Source organism: Lissotriton helveticus, chromosome 3_1 (assembly GCF_964261635.1).
Source record: "Lissotriton helveticus chromosome 3_1, aLisHel1.1, whole genome shotgun sequence".
Lineage (NCBI taxonomy): Eukaryota > Metazoa > Chordata > Amphibia > Caudata > Salamandridae > Lissotriton > Lissotriton helveticus.
In genome coordinates this window covers 472,848,115-472,874,482 of record NC_136061.1, presented here as the reverse complement: position 1 = coordinate 472,874,482, position 26,368 = coordinate 472,848,115, and positions in this window count along the sequence as shown.

Below are 26,368 nucleotides of genomic sequence, written 5' to 3'. Positions count from 1 at the left end.
CCTCTATCTGCACTGCTCTTGCCTTTCCACATAACTCTTGCCGCTTTCTGTACTGCTCTTGCCTCTTTCTGCACCTCTCTTGCCTCTTTCTGTACCTCACTCTCTTCTTTAAGCACCTCTCTTGCTTCTTTCTGTACCTCTCTTGCTTCTTTCTGCACTTCTCTTGCTTCATTCTGTACCTTTCTTCCTCTTTCTGCACATCACTTGCCTCTTTCTGCACCTCTCTTGCCTCTTTCTGCAGTTCACTCTCTTCTATCTGTTCCTCTCTTGCCTCTTTCTGCACCTCCCTTCCCTCATTCTGCAGCTAGCACTCTTAATTCTGCACCTCTCTTGCCTCTTTCTGAATCTCTCTTGTATCTTACTGCACTTCTCTTGCCTCTTTCTGCACATCTCCTGCATTTTCTGCAGCTCACTCTCATTTTTATGTACCTGTCTTGCTTCTTTCTGAGGTTCTCTTGCTTCTTTCTCTTTCCTCTTTCTGCACTATTCTTGCCTCTTTCTGCAGCTCACTCTCTTCTTTCTGTTCCTCTCATGCCTCTTTCTGCACCTATATACCCTCATTCTGCAGCTTATTCTCTTAATTATGCACCTCTCCTGCATCTTTCTGCACCTCTCTTGCCTCTTTCCGTACCTCTCTTGCCTCTTTCTGCACTTCTCTTTCTTATTCTGCACCTTTCTAACTGTTTCTGCACCTTTCCTGCCTCTTTTTGCAGCTTTCTTCCTCTTTCTGTACCTCTCTTACCTCTTTCCGCACCTCTCTCACCTCCTTCTGCTGTTCTCTTATCTTTTTCTATGCATGACTTGCCTCTTACTGTAACTTCCTTCCTCTTTCTGCCACTTTGTGACTTTGTGCACCTTCCTTTCTCTTTTTGCACCCCACTTTCCTCTTTCTGTACATCTCTTGCCACCTTCTGCTCTTCTCTTGCCTCTTTTTGCACCTCCCTGGCCTCTTTCTGTTCTTTTCTTCCTCTTTCTGTACCTCTCTTGCCTCTTTCTAACCTCTTACCTCTCTAGGGACCGCTATTACCCTTTTCTGTACCACTCTTGCCTCTTTCTGCACCTCTCTTGCCTCTTTCTGCAGCTCAATCTCTTTTTTCTGACCCAGGTTTGCCTCTTTTCACACCTCTTGACTGTTTCTGCACCTCGTGTGCCTCTATTTGTACCTCTCTTCTTTCTGCACCTCTCTTTCCTCTTTCTGCACCTCTCTTGGCTATTTTTGCACCTCTCTTGACTCTTTCTGTACCTCCCTTACATCTATCTGCACCTCTGTTGCCTTTCTACTCAACTCTTGCCTCTTTCTGCACCTCTCCTGAATCTTTCTGAACTTCTCTTGCCTATTTCTACACATCTCCTGCCTCTTTCTGCAGCTCGCTCTCTTCTATATGCACCTCTATTGCTTCTTTCTGAGCTTCTCTTGCTTATTTCCTTGCCTCTTACTGCATCTCTCTTGCGGCTTTCTGCAGCACTCTCTCTTTTTTCTGCAACTCTCTTGCCTCTTTCTGCACCTCTCTTCCCTCTTTCTGTAGCTCACTCTCTTCTTTCTGTGCCTCTCTTGCCTCTTTCTGCACCTCTCTCATCTGTCAGCACCCCACTTGCCTCTTTCTGAACCTCTCTTGCCTCTTTCTACACCTCTCTTACCTCTTTCTGCATTTCTCTTGTTTCTTCCTGCAGCTCACTCTATTCTTTCTGCACCTCTATTGGCTCTTTCTGTACTTCTCGTGCCTCTTTCTGCACCTCTCTTGCCTCTTTCTGTAGCTCACTCTCTACTTTCTACACCGCTCTCGCCTCTTTTAGCACATCTCTTGCATATTTCTGTACCTATCTCCTTCTTTGTGAACCTCTCTTGCCTCTTTCTGCTCCTGTCTTGCCTCTTTCTGCTCTTCTCCTACTTCTTTCCGCACCTCACTTGCCTCTTTCTACACCTCTAACCTCCTTCTGCACTTCGCTTGCCTCTTTCTGCACCTCTTTTGCCTCTTTTTGCACATCTCTGCCTTTTTCTGCACCTCCCTTGCCTCTATCTGTACCTTTCTTGCCTTTCTAGTCAACTCTTGCCTTATTCTACACCTCTCTTGCCTTTTTCTGCATCTCACTCTTTTCTTTCTGCACCTATCTTGCTTCTTTCTGCACCTTTTTTCCTTTTTTGACAATTCTCTTGCTATTGCCTCATTCTGCACCTTTCGTCCTCTTTCTGCACTTCTCTTGCCTTTATCTGCACATCTCTTCATCTTTCGGCCCCTCTCTTGCCTATTTCTGCAGTTCACTCTCTTCTTTCTGCACCTCTCTTCCCTCTTTCTGCAACTCTCTTTCTGCATTTCACTCTCTTCTTTCTGTACATCTCTTGACTTTTTAGGCACCTCTCTTGCATCTTCCTGCACCTCAATTGCCTTTTTCTGACCCACTCATGCCTCTTTCTATATATCTTTTGACTGCTTCTGCAACTCTTTTGCCTCTTTCTGTACCTCTCTTGCCTCTTTCCTTACCTCCCTTCTTTCTGCACCACTCTTGCCTCTTTCTGTACCTCCCCTGGCTCTTTTTGCACTTCTCCCAACTATTTCTATACCACCCTGGCCTCTACCTGTAACTCTCATGCCTTTCTACTCAACTCTTGCCTCTTTCTGCACCTCTCTTGCCTCTGTCTGCACTTCTCTTGCCCCTTTCTGCACTTCTCCTGACTCTTTCTGTACCTCACTCTCTTCTTTATGCACCTCTCTTGCTTCTTTGTGCAATTATCTTGCTTCTTTCTGTACCTATCTCCTTCTTTGTGAACCTCTCTTGCCTCTTTCTGCTTCTGTCTTGTCTCTTTCTGCTCTTCTCCTACCTCTTTCCGCACCTCACTTGCCTCTTTCTACACCTCTAACCTCCTTCTGCACTTCTCTTGCCTCTTTCTGCACCTCTTTTGCCTCTTTTTGCACCTCTCTGCCTCTTTCTGCACCTCCCTTGCCTCTATCTGCACCTTTCTTGCCTTCTAGTCAACTCGTGCCTTTTTCTACACCTATCTTGCCTTTTTCTGCATCTCACTCTTTTCTTTCTGCACCTATCTTGCTTCTTTCTGCACCTTTTTTCCTTTTTTGACATTTCTCTTGCTATTGCCTCGTTCTGCACCTTTCTTCCTCTTTCTGCACTTCTCTTGCCTTTATCTGCACTTCTCTTCATCTTTCTGCCCCTCTCTTGCCTAATTCTGCAGCTCACTCTCTTCTTTCTGCACCTCTCTTGAATCTTTATGCACCTCTCCTGAATCTTTCTGCACCTCTCTTACATCTTTCTGACCCACTCTTGCCTTTTTCTTCACCCCTCTTTCCTCTTTCTGCACCTCTCTTGCCTCTTTCTGCACCTCTCTGCCTCTTTCTGCACCTCCCATGCCTCTATCTGCACCTTTCTTGCCTTTCTAGTCAACTCTTGCCTTTTTCTACACCTCTCTTGCCTTTTTCTGCATCTTACTCTTTTCTTTCTGCACATATCTTGCTTCTTTATGTACCTTTTCTCCTTTTTCTACATTTCTCTTGCTATTGCCTCCTTCTGCACCTTTCTTCCTCTTTCTGCACTTCTCTTGCCTCTTTCTGTAACTCTCTTTCATCTTTCTGCAGTTCACTCTCTTCTTTATGTTCATCTCTTGACTCTTAGGCACCTCTATTGCATCTTCCTACACCTCAATTGCCTCTTTCTGACCCACTCTTGCATCTTTCTACACCTCATTTGACTGCATATGCAACTATTCTGTTTCTTTCTGTACCTCTCTTGCCTCTTTCTTTACCTCTCTTCTTTCGGCACCTCTCTTGCCTCTTTCTGTACCTCTCCTGGCTCTTTTTGCATCTCTCGCGAGTATTTCTGTACCTCCCTGGACTCTACCTGTACCTCTCTTGCCCAGAGATCGGTTTCAGCTTTAAAAACATCAATAGGTATCGCATCCAGGCCCGGTGCCTTGCATGATGGACTGTCCCTTATAGCCAAAGTGACCTCCTCACATGTAAAAACAATATCCACGGGGAGGGTTCCCATGCAAGATATAGTATTGTCGCGAGATGCGCGAAGAGCCCAGGAAGTTAATTCAATGGGTAGTGGGTTGTCATACAGATTTTGGAAGTGAGCCACCCAAGTATCCCCATTTATAGCTATATCTATCGGCTCAGAATTTTTATTCCGGACAGAGGAAGCATTTACAGCCTTCCAAAAGGCAGTTGAGTCTCTGTTTTCTGACCCTCTCTTGCCTATTTCTGCAGCTCACTTTCTTCTTTCTGCACCTCTCTTGCCTCTTTCTGTACCTCTCATGGCTTTTTTTGCACCTCTCCCCAGCATTTCTGTACCTACCTGGCCTCTATCTGTACCTTTCTTGCATTTCTCCTCAACTCTTGCCTCTTTCTGCACCTCTCTTGCCTCTGTCTGCACTTCTCTTGCCCCTTTCTGCACTTCTCCTGACTCTTTCTGTACCTTACTCTCTTCTTTATGCACCTCTCTTGCTTCTTTGTGCAATTCTCTTGCTTCTTTCTGTACCTATCTCCTTCTTTGTGAACCTCTCTTGCCTCTTTCTGCTCCTGTCTTGCCTCTTTCTGCTCTTCTCCTACTTCTTTCCGCACCTCACTTGCCTCTTTCTACACCTCTAACCTCCTTCTGCACTTCGCTTGCCTCTTTCTGCACCTCTTTTGCCTCTTTTTGCACATCTCTGCCTCTTTCTGCACCTCCCTTGCCTCTATCTGCACCTTTCTTGCCTTTCTAGTCAACTCTTGCATTTTTCTACACCTCTCTTGCCTTTTTCTGCATCTCACTCTTTTCTTTCTGCACCTATCTTGCTTCTTTCTGCACCTTTTTTCCTTTTTTGACATTTCTCTTGCTATTGCCTCGTTCTGCACCTTTCTTCCTCTTTCTGCACTTCTCTTGCCTTTATATGCACTTCTCTTCATCTTTCTGCCCCTCTCTTGCCTAATTCTGCAGCTCACTCTCTTCTTTCTGCACCTCTCTTGAATCTTTATGCACCTCTCCTGAATCTTTCTGCACCTCTCTTGCATCTTTCTGACCCACTCTTGCCTTTTTCTTCACCCCTCTTGCCTCTTTCTGCACCTCTCTGCCTCTTTCTGCACCTCCCATGCCTCTATCTGCACCTTTCTTGCCTTTCTAGTCAACTCTTGCCTTTTTCTACACCTCTCTGGCCTTTTTCTGCATTTTACTCTTTTCTTTCTGCACATATCTTGCTTCTTTATGTACCTTTTCTCCTTTTTCTACATTTCTCTTGCTATTGCCTCCTTCTGCACCTTTCTTCCTCTTTCTGCACTTCTCTTGCTTCTTTCTGTAACTCTCTTTCATCTTTCTGCAGTTCACTCTCTTCTTTCTGTTCATCTCTTGACTCTTTAGGCACCTCTATTGCATCTTCCTACACCTCAATTGCCTCTTTCTGACCCACTCTTGCATCTTTCTACACCTCATTTGAATGCTTATGCAACTATTCTGTTTCTTTCTGTACCTCTCTTGCCTCTTTCTTTACCTCTCTTCTTTCGGCACCTCTCGTGCCTCTCTCCGTACCTCTCTTGGCTCTTTTTGCACCTCTCACAACTATTTCTGTACCTCCCTGGCCTTCACCTGTACCTCGCTTGCCTTTCTCCTCAACTCTTGCCTCTTTCTACACCTCTCTTGCCTCTTTCTGCACTTCTCTTGCCTCTTTCTGCACTTCTCCTGACTCTTTCTGTATCTCACTCTCTGCTTTCTGCACCTCTCCTGACTCTTTCTGTACCTCTCTTGCCTCTTTCTGAACAGTTCATCCTCTTTCTCCACCTCTTTCCTCTTAATGCACCTCTCATGCCTTGCTTTATACCTCCCTTGCCTCTATCTGCACTGCTCTTGCCTTTCCACATAACTCTTGCATCTTTCTGTACTGCTCTTGCCTCTTTCTGCACCTCTCTTGCCTCTTTCTGTACCTCACTCTCTTCTTTAAGCACCTCTCTTGCTTCTTTCTGTACCTCTCTTGCTTCTTTCTGCACTTCTCTTGCTTCATTCTGCACCTTTCTTCCTCTTTCTGCACCTCACTTGCCTCTTTCTGCACCTCTCTGGCCTCTTTCTGCAGCTCACTCTCTTCTATCTGTTCCTCTCTTGCCTCTTTCTGCACCTCCCTTCCCTCATTCTGCAGCTAGCACTCTTAATTCTGCACCTCTCTTGCCTCTTTCTGCATCTCTCTTGTATCTTTCTGCACTTATCTTGCCTCTTTCTGCACATCTCCTGCATTTTCTGCAGCTCACTCTCATTTTTATGTACCTGTCTTGCTTCTTTCTGAGGTTCTCTTGCTTCTTTCTGTTTCCTCTTTCTGCACTTCTCTTGCCTCTTTCTGCAGCTCACTCTCTTCTTTCTGTTCCTTTCATGCCTCTTTCTGAACCTATATACCCTCATTCTGCAGCTTATTCTCTTAATTATGCACCTCTCCTGCCATCTTTCTGCACCTCTCTTGCCTCTTTCCGTACCTCTCTTGCCTCTTTCTGCACTTCTCTTTCTTATTCTGCGCCTTTCTAACTGTTTCTGCACCTTTCCTGCCTCTTTCTGCAGCTTTCTTCCTCTTTCTGTATCTCTCTTACCTCTTTCCGCACCTCTCTCACCTCTCTCACCTCCTTCTGCTCTTCTCTTATCTTTTTGTATGCATGACTTGCCTCTTACTGTACCTTCCTTCCTCTTTCTGCACCTCTCTTGCCACTTTGTGCACCTTTCTTTCTCTTTCTGCACCCCACTTTCCTCTTTCTGTACATCTCTTGCCACCTTCTGCTCTTCTCTTGCCTCTTTTTGCACCTCCCTGGCCTCTTTCTGTTCTTTTCTTCTTCTTTCTGTACCTCTCTTGCCTCTTTCTAACCTCTTACCTCTCTAGGGACCGCTATTACCCTTTTCTGTACCTCTCTTGCCTCTTTCTGCACCTCTCTTGCCTCTTTCTGCAGCTCAATCTCTTTTGTCTGACCCAGGTTTGCCTCTTTTCACACCTCTTGACTAGTTCTGCACCTCGTGTGCCTCTATTTGTACCTCTCTTCTTTCTGCACCTCTCTTTCCTCTTTCTGCACCTCTCTTGGCTATTTTTGCACCTCTCTTGACTCTTTCTGTACCTCCCTTACCTCTATCTGCACCTCTGTTGCATTTCTACTCAACTCTTGCCTCTTTCTGCACCTCTCCTGAATCATTCTGAACTTCTCTTGCCTATTTCTACACATCTCCTGCCTCTTTCTGCAGCTCACTCTCTTCTATATGCACCTCTCTTGCTTCTTTCTGAGCTTCTCTTGCTTATTTCCTTGCCTCTAACTGCATCCCTCTTGCGGCTTTCTGCAGCTCACTCTCTTTTTTCTGCAACTCTCTTACCTCTTTCTGCACCTCTCTTCCCTCTTTCTGTAGCTCACTCTCTTCTTTCTGTGCCTCTCTTGCCTCTTTCTGCACCTCTCTCATCTGTCTGCACCCCACTTGCCTCTTTCTGAACCTCTCTTGCCTCTTTCTACACCTCTCTTACCTCTTTCTGCATTTCTCTTGTTTCTTCCTGCAGCTCACTCTATTCTTTCTGCACCTCTATTGCCTCTTTCTGTACTTCTCGTGCCTCTTTCTGCACCTCTCTTGCCTCTTTCTGTAGCTCACTCTCTACTTTCTACACCGCTCTTGCCTCTTTTAGCACATCTCTTGCATATTTCTGTACCTTTCTCCTTCTTTGTGAACCTCTCTTGCCTCTTTCTGCTCCTGTCTTGCCTCTTTCTGCTCTTCTCTTACCTCTTTCTGCGCCACACTTGCCTCTTTCTACTCCTCTAACCTCCTACTGCACCTCTCTTCATCTTTCTGCCCCTCTCTTGCCTATTTATGCAGCTCACTGTCTTCTTTCTGCACCTCTCTTGACTCTGTATGCACCTCTCTTGAATCTTTCTGCACCTCTCTTGCATCTTTCTGACCCACTCTTGCCTTTTTCTTCACTTCTCTTGCCTCTTTCTGCACCTCTTTTGCCTCCTTTTGCACCTCTCTGCCTCTATCTGCACGTTTCTTGCCTTTCTAGTCAACTCTTGCCTTTTTCTACACCTCTCTTGCCTTTTTCTGCATCTCACTCTTTTCGTTCTGCACCTATCTTGCTTCTTTCTGCACCTTTTTTCCTTTTTTGACATTTCTCTTGCTATTGCCTCGTTCTGCACCTTTCTTCCTCTTTCTGCACTTCTCTTGCCTTTATCTGCACATCTCTTCATCTTTCTGCCCCTCTCTTGCCTATTTCTGCAGTTCACTCTCTTCTTTCTGCACCTCTCTTCCCTCTTTCTGCAACTCTCTTTCTGGATTTCACTCTCTTCTTTCTGTACATCTCTTGACTCTTTAGGTACCTCTCTTGCATCTTCCTGCACCTCAATTGCCTCTTTCTGACCCACTCATGCCTCTTTCTATATATCTTTTGACTGCTTCTGCAACTCGTTTGCCTCTTTCTGTACCTCTCTTGTCTCTTTCCTTAACTCCCTTCTTTCTGCACCACTCTTGCCTCTTTCTGTACCTCCCCTGGCTCTTTTTGCACTTCTCCCAACTATTTCTGTACCACCCTGGCCTCTACCTGTACCTCTCATGCCTTTCTACTCAACTCTTGCCTCTTTCTGCACCTCTCTTGCCTCTGTCTGCACTTCTCTTGCCCCTTTCTGCACTTCTCCTGACTCTTTCTGTACCTCACTCTCTTCTTTATGCACCTCTCTGGCTTCTTTGTGCAATTCTCTTGCTTCTCTCTGTACCTATCTCCTTCTTTGTGAACCTCTCTTTCTGCTCCTGTCTTGCCTCTTTCTGCTCTTCTCCTACCTCTTTCCGTAAATCACTTGCCTCTTTCTACACCTCTAACCTCCTTCTGCACTTCTCTTGCCTCTTTCTGCACCTCTTTTGCCTCTTTTTGCACCTCTCTGCCTCTTTCTGCACCTCCCTTGCCTCTATCTGCACCTTTCTTGCCTTTCTAGTCAACTCTTGCCTTTTTCTACACCTCTCTTGCCTTTTTCTGCATCTCACTCTTTTCTTTCTGCACCTATCTTGCTTCTTTCTGCACCTTTTTCCTTTTTTGACATTTCTCTTGCTATTGCCTCGTTCTGCACCTTTCTTCCTCTTTCTGCACTTCTCTTGCCTTTATCTGCACTTCTCTTCATCTTTCTGCCCCTCTCTTGCCTAATTCTGCAGCTCACTCTCTTCTTTCTGCACCTCTCTTGAATCTTTATGCACCTCTCCTCAATCTTTCTGCACCTCTCTTGCATCTTTCTGACCCACTCTTGCCTTTTTCTTCACCCCTCTTGCCTCTTTCTGCACCTCTCTTGCCTCTTTCTGCACCTCTCTGCCTCTTTCTGTACCTCCCATGCCTCTATCTGCACCTTTCTTGCCTTTCTAGTCAACTCTTGCCTTTTTCTACACCTCTCTTGCCTTTTTCTGCATCTTACTCTTTTCTTTCTGCACATATCTTTCTTCTTTATGTACATTTTCTCCTTTTTCTACATTTATCTTGCTATTGCCTCCTTCTGCACCTTTCTTCCTCTTTCTGCACTTCTCTTGCCTCTTTCTGTAACTCTCTTTCATCTTTCTGCAGTTCACTCTCTTCTTTCTGTTCATCTCTTGACTCTTTAGGCACCTCTATTGCATCTTCCTACACCTCAATTGCCTCTTTCTGACCCACTCTTGCATCTTTATATACCTCATTTGACTGCTTATGCAACTATTCTGTCTCTTTCTGTACCTCTCTTGCCTCTTTCTTTACCTCTCTTCTTTCGGCACCTCTCTTGCCTCTTTCTGTACCTCTCCTGGCTCTTTTGCATCTCTCGCGAGTATTTCTGTACCTCCCTGGCCTCTACCTGTACCTCTCTTGCCTTTCTACTCAACTCTTGCCTCTTTCTGCACCTCTCTTACCTATTTCTGCTCTTCTCTTGCCTCTTTCTGCACTTCTTCTGACTCTTTCTGTACCTCACTCTCTTTTTTATGCACCTCTCTGGCTTCTTTCTGTGCTTCTTCTGCTTCTTTCTGTAACTTTCTTCCTTTTTCTGCACATCTCGTGCCTCTTTCTGCCTCACTCTTGCCTCTTTCTGCAGCTCTCTCTCTTCTTTCTGTACCTCTCTTGTGTCTCTTTGCACTTCCCTTCCCTCATTCAGCAGCTCACTCTCTTATTTCTATACTTCTCTTGCCTCTTTCTGTACCTCGCTTGCCTCTTTCTGTGCCTCTCTTGCCTCTTTCTGTACTTCTCTTTCTTATTCCGTGCCTTTCTTCCTGTTTCTCCTTCTCTCCTGCTTCTTTCTGTACCTCTCTTCCTCTTTCTATACCTCACTTGCTTCTTTCTGCACCTTTCTTCCTCTTTCTCTACCTCTCCTGCCTCTTTCTACACCACTTACCTCTTTCTGCACCCCTCTTGGCTCTTTCTACACCTCTCTTGCTTCTTTCTGTACCATTCTTCCACTTTCTGCACCTCACTTGCCTCTTTTTGTACCTGTCTTTACTCCTTCTGCTTGTCTCTTGCCTTTTTCTGTATATCATGTGCCTCTTTCTGTACCTTTCTTCCTCTTTCTGCACCTCCCTTGCCTCTTCCTAACCTATTACCTCTTTATACACCTCTCTTGCCTCTTTGTATACCTCACTTGCCTCTTTCTGCTCCTCTCTTGCCTCTTTCTGCACTTCTCTTTCTTATTCTGCGCCTTTCTTCCTGTTTCTGCTTCTCTCCTGCCTCTTTCTGCACCTTCCTTCCTCTTTCTGTACCTCTCTTGCCTCTTTCTGCATCTGTCTCACCTTATTCTGCACTTCTCTTGCCTCTTTCTACACCACTTACCTCTTTCTGCACCCCTCTTGCCTCTTTCTGTACCTGTCTTTCCTCCTTCTGCTCTTCTATTGCCTCTTTCTGTACATCACGTGCATCTTTCTATACCGTTCTTCCTCTTTCTGCACCTCACTTGCCTCTTTCCGTACCTGTCTTTCCTCCTTCTGCTCTTCTCTTGCCTCTTTCTGTACATCAAGTGCCTCTTTCTGTACCTTTTTTCCTCTTTCTGAACCTCTCTTGCCTCTTTCGAACCTATTACCTCTTTATACACATCCCTTGCCTCTTTCTGTACCCATCATGCCTCTTTCTGCACCTCTTTAGCCTCTTTCTGCAGCTTACTTACTTCTTTATGCATCTCTCTTGCCTTTTTCTCTACACTCTTGCCTCTTTCTGTATCTTTCTTCTTCTTTCTGTACCTCTCTTGCCTCTTTCTGTACCTCGCTTGCCTCTTTCTGCTCTTCTCTTTCCTCTCTCAGTACCTCACTTGCCTCTTTCTGTACCTTCATTCCTCTTTCTGCACATCTCTTACCTTTTTCTACATTACTCTTGCCTCCCTCTGCAGCTCACTCTCTTCTTTCCTCACCTCTCTTGCCTCTTTCTGAACAGTTCATCTTCTTTCTGCACCTCTCTTGCCTCTTAATGCACATCTCTTGCCTCTTTTTATACCTCCCTTGCCTCTATCTGCAACCCTCTTGCCTTTCCACTCAATTCTTGCTTCTTTCTGCATTTCTCTTGCCTCTTTCTGCACTTCTCTTGCTTCTTTCTGCACCTCTCTTGCCTCTTTCTGTACCTCACTCTCTGCTTTATGTACCTCTCTTGCTTCTTTCTGTACCTCTCTTGCTTCTTTCTGCACCTTTCTTCCTCTTTCTGTGCCTCTTTTGTCTCTTTCTGCACGTCTCTTGCCTCTTTCTGCAGCTCACTCTCTACTTTCTGTACCTCGCTTGCCTCTTACTGTGCCTCTCTTGCCTCTTTCTGTACTTCTCTTTCTTATTCTGCGTCTTTCTTTCTGTTTCTGCTTCTCTCCTGCCTCTTTCTGTATCATTCCTCCTCTTTCTGTACCTATCTTGCCTCTTTCTGCACCTCTCTAACCTCCTTCTTCACTTCACTTGCCTCTTTCGATACCTCACTTGCTTCTTTCTGCACCTTTCTTCCTCTTTCTCTACCTCTCTTGCCTCTTTCTACACCACTTACCTCTTTCTGCACCCCTCTTGCCTCTTTCTACACCTCTCTTGCTTCTTTCTGTACCTTTCTTCCACTTTCTGCAACTCACTTGCCTCTTTCTGTACCTGTCTTTCCTCCTTCTGCTAGTCTTTTGTCTCTTTCAGTACATCACATACCTCTTTCTGTACCTTTCTTCCTCTTTCTGCACCTTTCGTGCCTCTTTCTAACCTGTTACCTCTTTATACACCTCTCTTGCCTCTTTCTGTACCTCTCTCACCTCATTCTGCATTTCTCTTGCCTCTTTCTATACCTCACTTGCTTATTTCTGTACCTTTCTTCCTCTTTCTCTACCTCTCTTGCCTCTTTCTACACAACTTACCTCTTTCTGCACCCCTCTTGCCTCTTTCTGTACCTGTCTTTCCTCCTTCTGCTCTTCTCTTGCCTCTTTCTGTACTTCACGTGCCTCTTTCTGTACCGTTCTTCCTCTTTCTGCACCTCAATTGCCTCTTTCTGTACCTGTCTTTCCTCCTTCTGCTCTTTTCTTGCCTCTTTCTGCACCTCGCTTGCCTCTTTCTGTACCTGTCTTTCCTCCTTCTGCCCTTCTCTTGCCTCTTTCTGTACATCACGTGCCTCTTTCTGTACCTTTCTTCCTCTTTCTGCACCTCTCTTGCCTCTTTCTAACCTATTACCTCTCTATACACCTCTCATGCCTCTTTCTGTATCCATCATGCCTCTTTCACCACCTCTTTAGCCTCTTTCTGCAGCTCACTCACTTCTGTATGCATCTCTCTTGCCTTTTTCTCTATCACTCTTGCCTCTTTCTGTATCTTTCTTCTTCTTTCTATACCTCTCTTGCCTCTTTCTGTACCTCTCTTGCCTCTTTCTGCTCTTCTCTTTCCTCTTTCTCTATCTCACTTGACTCTTTCTGCACCTTTATTCCTCTTTCTGCACATCTCTTGCCTCTTTCTATACCTCTTACCTCTCTCTGCACCCCTCTTGTCTCTTTCTGCACATCTCTTGCCTCTTTCTTCATCACTCTTGCCTCCTTCTGCAGCTCACTCTCTTCTTTCTGCACCTCTCTTGCCTCTTTCTAAACAGTTCATCTTCTTTCTGCACCTCTCTTGCCTCTTTCTGTACACCTCTTGCCTCTTTCTACACCTCTCATCCCGCTTTCTGCACTCCTCTTGCCTCTTTATGCACCTCTCTTGCTTCATTATGTACCTTTCGTGCCTCTTTTTGTACCTCACTTCCTTCTTTCTACGCCTCACCTGCTTCTTTCTGCACCTCTCTATCTTCTTTATGCGCTTATTTTGCTTCTTTCTGCACCCTGTCTTCCTTTTTCTGCATTTGTCTTGCCTCTTTCTGTAGCTTTCTTCCTCTTTCTGGACCTCTCTTGTCTTTTTCTGTACCTCTCTTTCCTCTTTCTGCACCTCTCTTGTCTCGTTCTGCACCTCTCTTGCCTCTTTCTTCACTACACTTGCCTCTTTCTTCACCTTTCTTCCTCTTACTGCACCTCACTTTCTTCCTTTTGCAACTCTGTAGCTTCTTTGTGTACCTCTCTTGCTTCTGTTTGTACTTCTCTTGCTTCTTTCTGCTCCTCTCTTGCCTCTTTAATCACATCTCCTGCTTCTTTTTACACCTTTCTTCCTCTTTTTGCACCTCTATTGCTTCTTTCTGCACTTCTCTTGCTTCTTTCTGAACCTTTCTTTCTCATTCTGCATATGTCGTACATATCTAGGTGTAGTTATAAATTAGCATTTTAAAAACGTTTAGAAATTCACCCCAAAAAATCACAGGTTTCTGGGATGTTATAGTTAGAAATTAGAGTTTAAAAAACCTTAGAAATGTATTGAAAAAATCACAGGTTTGAGAAACGTTATAGATAGATATTGACATGTAAAAATATTAGAAACTCACTGAAAAAACATAGGTTTCAGGGACATTATAGGTAGAAATTAGCATTTAAAAAACCTTTGAAATTCACTGAAAAAACATAGGTTTCAGGGATGTTATAGTTAATTGGACATTTCACTAGTAGAAAACCAGAAAAATGCACCTGTTAGTTAGTTTAGCTAACTATATCTTGCACCCCCGCAATGCACTGCTGATGACATCACATATTACATCACTCATGACATGGTCAGTGACATCACTGATGACATCTCGAATGACATCACTGATGACATCTTCCAGTGACTAGGTGTTTCTGTAAAGTGTCAATATCTTATAAATATATATATATTACAGACAGATTAGAGGGACGGCGATGGGAACCTGCTTCATCCCCAGCTACTTTTTGTAGGCTGGTGGGAGAAGCAGGTGGCCTGGGCCGATGACAATCATCAATAGGTCCAATCGATTATCAGTTGGCATCGATACATCGATGATCTCTTCATCTTTTGGAAGGGTACTAGGGCTGAAGCAGAAGCATACATCAACCATCTGAATGTTAATAACTTAAATTTACACTTCAGTGGTCAGATAAGCAACAGTGAAGTTGACTTTCTAGACTTAAGAATTTCCATCAGGGAAGGTAAGATTTGTACCTCTTTATTCCGGAAAACTACCGCTGGAAACTCCATTCTGGAGGCATCCAGCTGTCATCCCAAACCTCTCAAAAACAGCACCCCCTATGGGGAATTGCTGCGTTTGAAACGGAACTGTACCTTAGAACAGGACTTTGAGACAGTGGCAAATGAATCTATTGAAAGGTTCAAAAGAAGAGGCTATGCAGAATCGATTCTGGAGCAAACTCTAGAGAAAGTTCGAAAAATACCACAGACGTGTCTTTTGAAAGATTCTAAAAGGAAAGAAAAAGTCACTAAAGGCACTTTACGTTTCATTACCACTTTCTCCCAAGATTCTAAAAAGATTCAGCAAGTTCTCTCATGTAACTGGCATATCCTTAAATCAGATTTCACCATAGGCAAGGAGATTTCAGATTTTCCGCAGATTACGTACCGACGAAATCGATCATTGAGAGACTTGCTTGTTCATAGTCATTTTGACTCTATTCCTAAAACCTTAAGACTCAGAAACCTTACTGGGTTTTTTCCTTGTCATCACTGCAAGGCATGTAAAACCAGTCCCAAAGTCACCCACTATCTAATCCCTGGTGGGACCTTAACCAGAAAGATCAACAAATTCATGACGTGTACCACTCCTTATTGTGTATACTGTCTGGAATGCCCCTGTAAATTACGTTATATTGGCAGCACAAAACACCCTGTGAAGAGAAGGATTTTAGAACATGCCAGAGTCATTGAACATAATGATCCTAATTACCCTGTAGCCCGGCATTTTGCCAGAAACATCGGAGTGACCGTAGCCTCCTCCGCTTCTTCTGCCTTGACCACATTCCATCTAAAGATCGTGGGGGGAGAGAGTCTTACAATTATGGAGGTTAGAATTAATTGATTCAATTCAATTCATTATCGACCTACAAACCAATATACCCTTAGGCCTCAATATTGAGGAGGAACTATGAATTCATCTAGGGTAGCTACATCCTTTTCCAGATTCCCTCCCGTACCTAGCTTACCTGTAGATCAAATGAATTTATTTTGCACAGTAAATTGTATTATTTAGAGATAGTTAGTTAAAATTATTGTTGTGGGATTAAAGCCTATCCAAGGCTTGATTGTAAACAGTGGATTAATTTTTGGTAAAAGAATTAACATGCATACATGAATTGAATGTAATGAGAATATATGTTCTTGATCATATGAGTTTGAAAATGAATTGTGCAAATCCACAGCATTGAGTGTATTTGGATATAGTGCAGTAGCCGATACACGGCTTAATCACTTCCGTTTTTCCTATAGTAGGAATAATGATGAAACAAACTTTAAGATGGCCGCCATTTGAACATATATGCAGAAGTGCATCATTTATGTTGATTACAAATGTCAATGACATTGTTTATGTGAAAACTTAATTTAAAGACCGTTTTCAAAAGATGTGCCTAACAGCAAGAAAAAGGCGCGAAGCCGAAACGCGTCCTGTTCTTATTTAACAGATTAATAAACCTGTGTTATTTTCCACGAACGGAATGCAGTCAGTTCTTTTGGTTTCCCGGAAGAAATTGGAGCGTTATATATATATATATTACTCAGGGAAATAATTTTATGCTCGAGGGACTATATATCCCATAATGCAATTTGGTACTACGCAAGGCCCACGAGGGGGCCAGACAACCAATAAAAGCATATCAATAAAAGAGAGCACTCACCGCGTCACTTCATCACAGCAAGCTGGCCGTGGGTCAGACTCAGGAGTAGGTCGCTCCTACCTCCCTCTCCCGCTGTATGAAGAAAGGAACAAACACATCGGGAGAAGAATGAGAAACAAAGAATGACGAGCAAAGGATGGCTTAAGGACACCCTACAAAGTGTGCTGCCATTTGTGCGGACAAAGACACTCAGCAATATTTTATATATTACGCTTGTCGAGCTTAAGGACAGTGTGATACGTCCAATAGCTGAAACCTTGAGGCTCAATTGGAGTTTCAGGATGCCACTACGAGTAAAAACTAAAGACTCTAAGACTCAAGCATTGCGCAAGTGAGGTGGACACCAGTATTCCGACGGACACTCCTACCATTACGAGAATGCAGGCAGCAAAAATGAGCAGTGCCAACTCTGCTTCAGCCCAACAGATTAACAAACCAAAAGAAAAGGAAAAGACAAAAGACAAAGCTCGAGACGCTGAGCTGAAAGCGGAACTTAGAGCTGAAAGGGCGGAGAGAAAAGCGGCGGCGGCCGCCTTGAAAGGGAAACAGACGAAAGTGACCCCAAAAGCTGGAGAGAACAAAACTCCTAAAGTGGGTAACATGCGGCAACCTACCCTGCAGGAAGTCTTCACGGGATCCGCAGCATCTGCAGCGGGTAATGGAATGGGAATCAGAGCCGGGGCCGGAGAATTCGTGGTCCATGGCGGCGATGCGGAAATGTTGCACAGCGTAACCACGGAGTCATCTCTACCTGCATCTCCGACCGCAGCGGAGGTGCGTGCGCAGGGAATACCGCGCAGACCTCTCATGGACGTGCGGACCTCAGAGCAAGGTGAGCAGGGTACAGAGAAACTACCGACTCCTGGAGATGGGAGAGAAGCAGTGGTAAAGCGCCGGGTGACTCGGGAGAGCCAAAAGATACACAGCTTAAAGATGCAGAGCCAAAAGTTGCAGAGCCATTAGAGTCAAAGGAGGTAAGCCGCAAAAGGGGCATAGCGCAAACAAAGGGGACACCAAAAACATTGCAAGATGTACAAAATAATCAGTTGGCTAAAACATTATTGGAGGGGGATAGCGTTGTCATAAACGCAGGCAGCGGTGCTATCAGTATAGACTCCCCAGGGCCCTCCTCGATTGGGGATACTGAGGAAGGAGATCAAGCTGACCCGGTAGCCCACACGGTGCCAGCAAATGCAGAGAGGGGGCAGCAGGCCCCTGGATCCCCAAATGAGGACTGCTTTTTCTCAGTAAATGACGAGACAGGCACCTCAGAAACTTCAGAAGGGGCTTTAACAGGAAGTGAGACAGGGAGCGAGTCTGCTGAAAGCTCAGAAGTAAGCCGAGCTATAAGAAGGGATACAGAACTGGAGACATCGGATTCAGGGTCGGAGGAATCAATCCAGCAGATTTCCATAAAGCAATAAAAGAAACAGCAGCGGCAACAGAGGAGTCGACGACGCCCTAAGAGGCAGTTGCCCGTTAGCCTAACACAAACTGAGGTGACAAAGAAGCTATTTATTTATTTTTAAAATTTCTATAGCGCACAAATACCTTCCGGTGTCTCGGGGCTGGAGTTCGCAGAATTGCAAGGGGTTCCTGTTAAGTTTTACTGGTCAAAAAGCCAAGTTTTAAGGTGTTTCCGAAATATTAGTAAAGATGAACTGAATTTGATATGGGGGGGAAGCACGTTCCATAATTTCGAGGCAGCAACCACGAAGCGTTTGTCTCCCCATGTTGCTTTCATAGTACGTGGGATGTTAAGCAGTTGGGATGCCAATGAACGTAAGGATCGATTGGGTTTGTAAACACTGATAGATTTTTTTTTAAAATCAGGTCCAGTATTGTTCAGTGCCTTATATATAATGCACAAGGCCTTAAACTTTGTGCGGCATCTAACCGGCAATCAGTGTAGTTGACGAATGATGGGAGAGATAGATGAATATTTAGGTGTGCCGGTTAGGATCCTTGCAGCAGCGTTTTGCACAAGCTGTAATTTGTTCAAAACTTGCTCCTGTGCATTCAACAATAGGCCGTTGCAATAATCCACCTTGGATAAAACCAGAGTGGACATTGAGGTTTTGCCTGCGTTTTGGGGGTAGAAAAGGGAGTAATTTCTTTACCATTCTTAGGGTATAGAAGGATGCTGAGACCACTGCGTTAGCGTGACTGACAAAGGTTAGCCTATTGTCAAATAAGACTCCCACATTTCTGACTTTTGATACCGGTAGGGGTGGAGCTCCTAGCTCCGATGGCCACCAGACTGGGGACCAAGACGGGGTCAGCTCACCAAATAGCATGACCTCCGTCTTGTCAGAATTTAGTTTTAGACAATTCTGATCCATCCAGGTGCTAATTGCTCTCATACCCTCCTGGAAGTTAGCGGCCACTGCTGCTCCATTTTTGTGGATCGCCAGGACTAACTGGGTGTCATCGGCATATGATGTTAATCCAATGCCAAATGACTTAATCACCCTCGCTAAGTCCGACACATAGATGTTAAAAAGTGTCGGACTTAGCGAGGAGCCCTGGGGAACTCCACAAGGCAAAGTGAAATCAGGCGAGTAATAACTCCCCATTTTCACAGACTGCTCTCTGTCCGATAAAAAGGATGCCAGGAGAGCCTTAGCTTTGCCCTGAATGCCAATAGCAGCGACACGGTCGATCAGGATGTTATGATCGACCGTGTCGAAAGCTGCGGACAGATCCAGGAGTATTAAGACCGCTGCACCACCCTGGTCCATGATTATCCTGACCTCCTCTGCTGCTTTTATCAGAGCGGTCTCGGTCCCATGGCCCTTTCTGAACCCAATGTTAGTATGGGACTATTCGGCCACCTTAAGTCTATACCAGGAAGATGACCTAGCTCAGGGGAGCTCTAGAGACCAGCATAGTAATCAGCACAGCGACACCCCCACTTTGAATTTGCTATACTCTACCCTAAAGCAGATGCAGGGACAAAGCAAGTGAATAAGAAAATTCAAAGCTCGCTCAGTAAAATGAACAAGCTATATGCTGAGATGGCAGGAAGGGTCACAGAGGTGGAGGAAAGAACTGTGAAATTGGAGGATGAGGTTTCTAGCTGGCAGGAGTTCAAGGAGGCACAAGTAAAGGCTACCGAGGATATGAACTGGAAGCTTGAGGATTTTGAAAACAGGCAGAGGAGAAATAACATCAGACTTTTGGGGATTCCAGAGGGAGCAGAAAAGCAAGACCCAAGATCCTTTGTAATTATGCTTCTCAAGGGGGTGTTCCCCGAGATGGATAGATGGAACTGGGATACAGAGGTGCAGAGAGCACACAGGTTCCCTTTAACGCAAAAGAAAACATATAGCGGCTCCCAGAAAGACAAACCAAGAGCCATGCTAGTATTCATGGGGAATTTCTTGGACAGGCACGAGATTATGGACAGAGCAAAACCTCAGGATCGCTGCACGTTTAATGGAATAACCTTTTTCGCACGCCCTGACTTTTGTCATGTCACCGTCGAAAGAAGATGGCGGCTACGTCAGATGATTGACCCATTCCAGAAACTAGGATGTGAGGCATATCTGCTATTTCCGGCAAGACTTAAAATAATAATAGATGGACAGACAAGGATGCTCTTCTCCGAGATTAAGGCACAGGCCTTTCTGGAGGAACTGAAGGAGAAAAAGAGACGCAGAGATATTTGAACTTGGATAATAAGTTGGACATAAAGGGGCATGAATGTGTTTGATCAGTTGTGGTGAGGGTGGTTCTTTTTGCCGATTTTGGGATTTATTGGATGGTAGGGGAAAAAATATATACTTTAAAAATGCAGTAAGGCTTTGCAAACGGGGAGGGGGGGAGGTGACACCTTGAGGGTCTAGGAAGCAGCCATGCATAGGTCAGGACTGACCTATTTGCCTGTAAGGGAGGGTGGGTGGGGTCAGGGGAGCACAGGACGAGGGACAATGGTAGGTTTAATCAGGGGTAAGTGGACACATTTGATTACCATGGGGAATTTTAATAGAGCGGTTAAGGGTGAGTCAGGAGCAGGAAGGAAAGGTAAGACCGGTGTGATTGTAACTAGCTGGAATGTGCGCTAACACTAACACTAATGTCGATATTAAGAAACTGACACTTAATGTTTGTGGCCTTAATGATAAGGACAAAAGGCAGAAAGTTGCACTGATGCTTAAGGATACGCGGGCAGATTAAATTTTTTTGCAGGAGACTCATATAGAGGGGTATAAGCCGTTTTTGCTAGAACAACTAGGGTTTCGACTGTTAGCCTACTCCAAGCAGGGTGCAAAGAATAGGGGGGGTGGCCATTTTAGCAAAGAGGTTTGACACAATGACAAGGAAAAAGCTAGAAGACCAATGGGGGAGATGGGCCCTGATAGAATGTTGGATCGGAGAGGAGTGGGTTACGCTAGGCTCAATATATGGATCTACACAGTATGATCCAGAAGTAATAGACTTTCTGGACATAGAGTTAGCAACTTGGGCGGCAAAAATATTTTTAGCTGGCGATTTCAACATAAACGGAGCTATGGGGCTAGGACTGGATACGAACGGACAGTACATGGGCAGCAAAAGAAGAGTCTGTCGGGCAATACAGAGGATGGCCAGTAATAACTCCTTAAGCGATGCATGGTGGAAGTTAAAGCCTGCGGATCCTGGATATACCTATTATTCTGCGCCACACAAGATCTGTGTTAGGTTAGATTACTATTTTACATCTGGTTTCCCTTTTTCTAAACTACACATAGAGAGACTTCCACGTATAGTATCGGACCACAATCTACTTATCCTCACAATTAGCGGAGAAGGATCTAGGAGACAGGAAAGGGCCTGGACATTTGAAAAGGAGCTCTTGGTAGATCCAAGTTATGTTAATCACATGAACAAATGGATAAAAGAATTTTGGGACAATAATAGGGGTAGTACCACGCCTGGAAATGCCTGGGACGCTTTTAAGGCAGGGGTCTGAGGCGAGACGCTGAGTTACAGCCTGGCTAAGCAGAAAAAGGAAAGGGATATATCGGAGCAGTTAAAGTGAGCAGTGTTGGAGGCAGAGCGGGAGCTCGAGCAGGCTATTCTGGATAGACTAGACATAGAGCAACAGGTTCTAAGGGTGATGGTAGTAAAGATGGTGGCAGAAGAAAGAATAGCAAAAAAGGCAGCTAAAATCTTTGATATGAGACGGGAGAGCTGCTATGAATATAATGAAAAAGTGGGCCATACTCTCGCAGTAAGTACTAGACAGAGAGTTGCTAAGGGAGTAATTAGGGAAATACGGGATACAGGAGGAAATATTGTTTCGGATGAGCAGGAGATTCTGGAGGTCTTTAGACAGTTTTATCAGAAACAATATACAGCGGACCAGGACATACTACCGGAGGGGATAAACAGATATCTACAGGATATATTAATCAAAGAAATAGCGGAGGAAGATAGGGATGAGATGGGGGCACTGGTGAGCGAAGACGAAGTTCAGGAGGCCATGCTGAGTCTGCCTTCTGGTAAAGCTTCTGGGCCAGATATGATACCAGGGGAATTCTACAAAGTGTTCTTTAAGACAATGAAATCTGAATTAATAAATACAATACACGAGGCACAGAAAGGAGCATCAACCCCAGCTAGTTGGGCGGGGGCTGATATAAGAGTAATCCTTAAGAAAGGTAAGCCACCGACTGATCCGGGTTCATATCGACCAATCACCCTAATAAACGCAGATGTTAAAATATTCTCTAAATCATTAGCAACTAGACTTTCTGGGGTAATTGAAGGATTGGTCTGTAAGAATCAACAGGGATTTATTCCAAATAGGGGTACTACACAACATATCAGAAAGGTAATCACTCTATTTGATGTCCAGGGGATTGCACAGGGGGAAGCGGGGGGTCCCATGGCAGTTCTTCTTTTAGATGCCGAAAAGGCTTTCGATCGTGTGGCTTGGGAGTTCTTATGGGCAGTAATGAGAAAATCAGGGTGCGGGGAAAGTTTTGTGAAAGCAGTACAATCACTATACAGGGCTCCAACGGCACGCATAAGAGTGAACGCGGGACGCTCAAGCCCAATTGAAATCTCGCGTGGCACAAGGCAGGGCTGCTGTGTTCACCCTTATTGTTTGCAATGGATATAGATCCGCTAATTTCTAAATTCAAACAAAATGAGCGCATACGGCCAATAATAACAAAGATGGGCCCAAGTAAAGTCTTAGCGTACGCTGATGACGTGGCAGTTATTACACCTACACCCACTGAGGCTAAAAGAGCGATAGAAATAGAAGCAGACCACTTTGGCCAGGTGGCAGGGTATGCTCTGAATAAAGCCAAAACACAAATCATACACAATGCACATACAGAATGCACAGATCCACGGGTGGTGGCGGACGGGGTATATCTGGGAGTCTCTATCACTGCAGACCTGGATAAATTGGTGAAATTGAACATAAAGCCGATAATAACCAAGTCTAAACGAGACTTAGACAGGGTACATAATATCCATATGTCTATAGTGGCACAAGTGAATTTTGTGAAAATTAATCTTCTTCCAAAGTTTTAATACTTATTCAGATCAATCCCCCTACTTTTTAATGCTGGCTGGTTTAACATAATAGAACAAATATTTAATCGCTTTATCTGGTCCCAAGGTAAAACAAGAAGAGCTCTTAGATTCATGTCGCTACCACGGAAACGGGGGGCTGGGCCATGCCTGATTTAAAACTATATTATTGGGCAGCAATGCTACAACAAATGTCAGGCCTCTTGGGGGGGCAGAAATGGAGGAAGAACATCACAAGGGCTCCACGGAAATCTATGGACTGGTTTTAGGAGTGGAAGCAGCGAATGTGCTTCTGAGACATACTGAACCAAGCTTCTTTAATAAAATCAAATCTAAAACAGTTGAGACAGCCTATAAGATCTGGAGAGCCTTCAAGAAGAGGTTCGGCCTGGTTAGATTTAATGCTCATACTAGATTGTCTAACAACCCTACAATACTGCAGGATATCTTCGGGGATGTAATTTTTGGGGAATGGGAAAGATTGGGGGTTAAGAAGGTGGGGGATCTTATATGTCCAGAGGGTATACGCCAATTCTCTGTAATTCAAGAGGAATTTGGAATTAATTCAAGAAGCTTTTTTAAATATCTACAGGCAAGAATTTTTTTGTCAGGCAAGATAGGGGGGGCACGTGGATTTGAAACTAACACGATACTGCAGGTCATTGAAGAGGGGCAAGGCTACACAATTAGAAAGCTGTACGCAGAGCTAATTAAGAACAGAGACGATGATTTAGAAAAGGCAGAATTGAAATGGATGAACAGATTAGAGATACCACGGGGGATATTTGGTAGATCACTACAGCTGGGGCATGATATCCTATGCTCATCAGCTTTGCAAGCACAACATTATAAAACCTTGTATACACTGTATTATACACCTGCTAAAATAGCTCAATGGGGGGGAACACAGGGGATATTATGCCCTATATGTGACAGCACGGAGGGTGATACAACCCATATGTTTGCCAGTTGCCCAGCTTTACTGCCCCTTCTAGAATCTATGGAGGTATTTATGGACAGAGCGTTAAATGTGAAAATTAAGCTAACGGCAGAGCTGATTATGCTGGGGGTCTCAAGTGAGATTTCTTGCCGCAATCAGGAATATTTTTTATTTGTAGTGATGGCAGTACTTCGTCTGTGTATTGCTACAGCCTGGAAAGATAGACCACCCCCTACACTGCAACAATGGTTAGCCAGGTTGCTACACAGCTGTAATTTAGAAAATTCAATTTATGCCAGGAGAGGGAAAAAAGGCAGAGTAAAGGGGCAGCAAATCTGGTCTCCGATAAATAAATGGCGGGAAGGGGTGGGGTAGTATCTCCAATACATATATATTTTTCTTTTCTTGACCCTTTCAATCCGGTTCATCAACGACATAAAACGTCTAACTTCTTTTGTTCTTCTCCCTATTACTTCTAGATAGCTTACATTTATTTTTATAGAAATTTACTTTGCTAAATGCAGTGGGATTGTAATGAAATGCTATGAAATGGTTTTTTTTGCTTACCCCTGACACGAGGTTTAATGGATTTGTCCTGTGGGGGAGGGGGGTGGGGAGGGTTAAAAAATTGTTGTAAAAACTTCAATAAAAATATATATAAAAAAAAGAAAACTTTATTTAAAGACCGTTTTCAAAAGATGTGCCTAACAGCAAGAAAAAGGCGCGAAGCCAAAACGCGTCCTGTTCTTATTTAACGGATTAATAAACCTGTGTTATTTTCCACGAACGGAATGCAGTCAGTTCTTTTGGTTTCCCGGAAGAAATTGGAGCGTGATATATATATCCCACTCAGGGAAATAATTTTATGCTCGAGGGCCTATATATCCCATAATGCAATTTGGTACTACGGAAGGCCCACGAGGGGGCCAGACAACCAATAAAAGCATATTAATAAAAGAGACCACTCACCGCGTAACTTCATCACAGCAAGCAGCCTTTGAATATGAGGTTTACAGCAAGCAGCCTTTGAAAAAGAGGTTCATTACCTCGAAACTCTAAAAAATGAAATGAAATATTGTGGCAAGTTGACATGGAGTCCCGGATGGGAGGTGAGCCGCTGCTGTGTGCTCCTCTAAGCTCTTGGGCACTTTGATTGGACTCCTATATATATATATATATATATATATTCACTGAAAAAACCATAGGTTATACACCATATATAGTTAGGAATTAGCATTTAAAAAACCTTATTTTACTCACACAAAACCAATGAAATTCCATATATAGTTAGTTGTACTGTGATCAGTAATGTCAAATGAGATGTCATCAGTGATGTCATCAGTGAGATGTCATCAGTGATGTCATCAGTGATGTCAGTTGAGATGTCATCAGTGATGTCATCAGTGATGTCACTGACCATGTCATGAATGATGTAATATGTGACATGATCAGCAGTGGATTGCGGGTGCGTGATATATAGTTAGTACAACTAACTATATATGGAATTTCATTGGTTTTGTGTGAGTAAAATAAGGTTTTTTAAATGCTAATTCCTAACTATATATGGTGTATAACCTATGGTTTTTTCAGTGAATTTTCAAGGTTTTGTAAATGCTAATTCCTAACTATATATGGTCTATAACCTATGGTTTTTTCAGTGAATTTCATTGGTTTTTTAAAAGCTAATATATATAGCTGTAAAATGTATTCTTCTTTTTTAAATCCAAAAATATATTTTATATGTTTATTAATAATTTTTTTTAAATATTTTTTTTGTTTCGCTCCCGGTCCGCGAACCGGGAAGCTTCCCGTTAGCTCAATTTGATTCCGCGACCCGGTCCGCGAACCAGTAAGAAATCAACATAGTGACGGTATCGCGTTGCCGCGTAATGCGTCTTATGACGTACTGCGTTAGCGCACCCGGAAGTGCCCCGGGGCGCGGACCGAGGCGCGAAACGCAGCTCCCCGGAAGCGATCCGCGGCGCGAAAGCGCGACGTATCGCGTTGCCGCGAAATGCGTCTTGTGACGTATCGCGTTAGCGCACCCGGAAGTGTCCCGGGGCGCGGACCGAGGCGCGAAGCGGAGCGACCCGGAAGCTAACCGGGGAGCGTTCCGCAGTGCGTAACATGAGCGTGAGAGGTCATGTGACTTGTTAATAAAACTTTTCATTGGTTCATTTCACTTTTAGTTTCATAATGATGGAAGGCTAGGTCAGGTGACCTAAAAATAACACTTTTCATTGGTTGAGAAGTATTGTTTTTCCCAAATGATGAAAACCCCTCCTTCTTTCCTCACTCTGACTTTCATCATTGTGAGAGGAAGACCTATTTTGCTTGTTGGCAGACCTATTTTGCTTGTGTGAAAATGGCTTCATTGGTTGCTTCAGCTGGTTCACCCCCACCACCACCACCACCTCCTCATGGGAAGAGAGGACCACCTCCCCAGGTCCTTACCAACACTGAGGAGGAAGAGGAAGAAATGGATGAGGAGGGAGAAGAACCACAATTTTTAGAAGAGTTGCCCCGGGTTTCCAGAAAGAAAGCCAGTTTCATCTGGCAGTTTTTTTCAATGCCTCGTGGCCAAAAAAAGGTCAACGCAAGGTATGTCACCTGCCTGATATGCAAGGAACAATTGTCCAGAGGGACGGACAAAAAATATAGCTTTGGAAATCACACAATGCACAGGCACATGACGAGGAAACATCCCCTAAATTACAGCCGGGCAGAATTAAGGGATATGCACGACAATCCAAGACCAACTCCTGTGGCC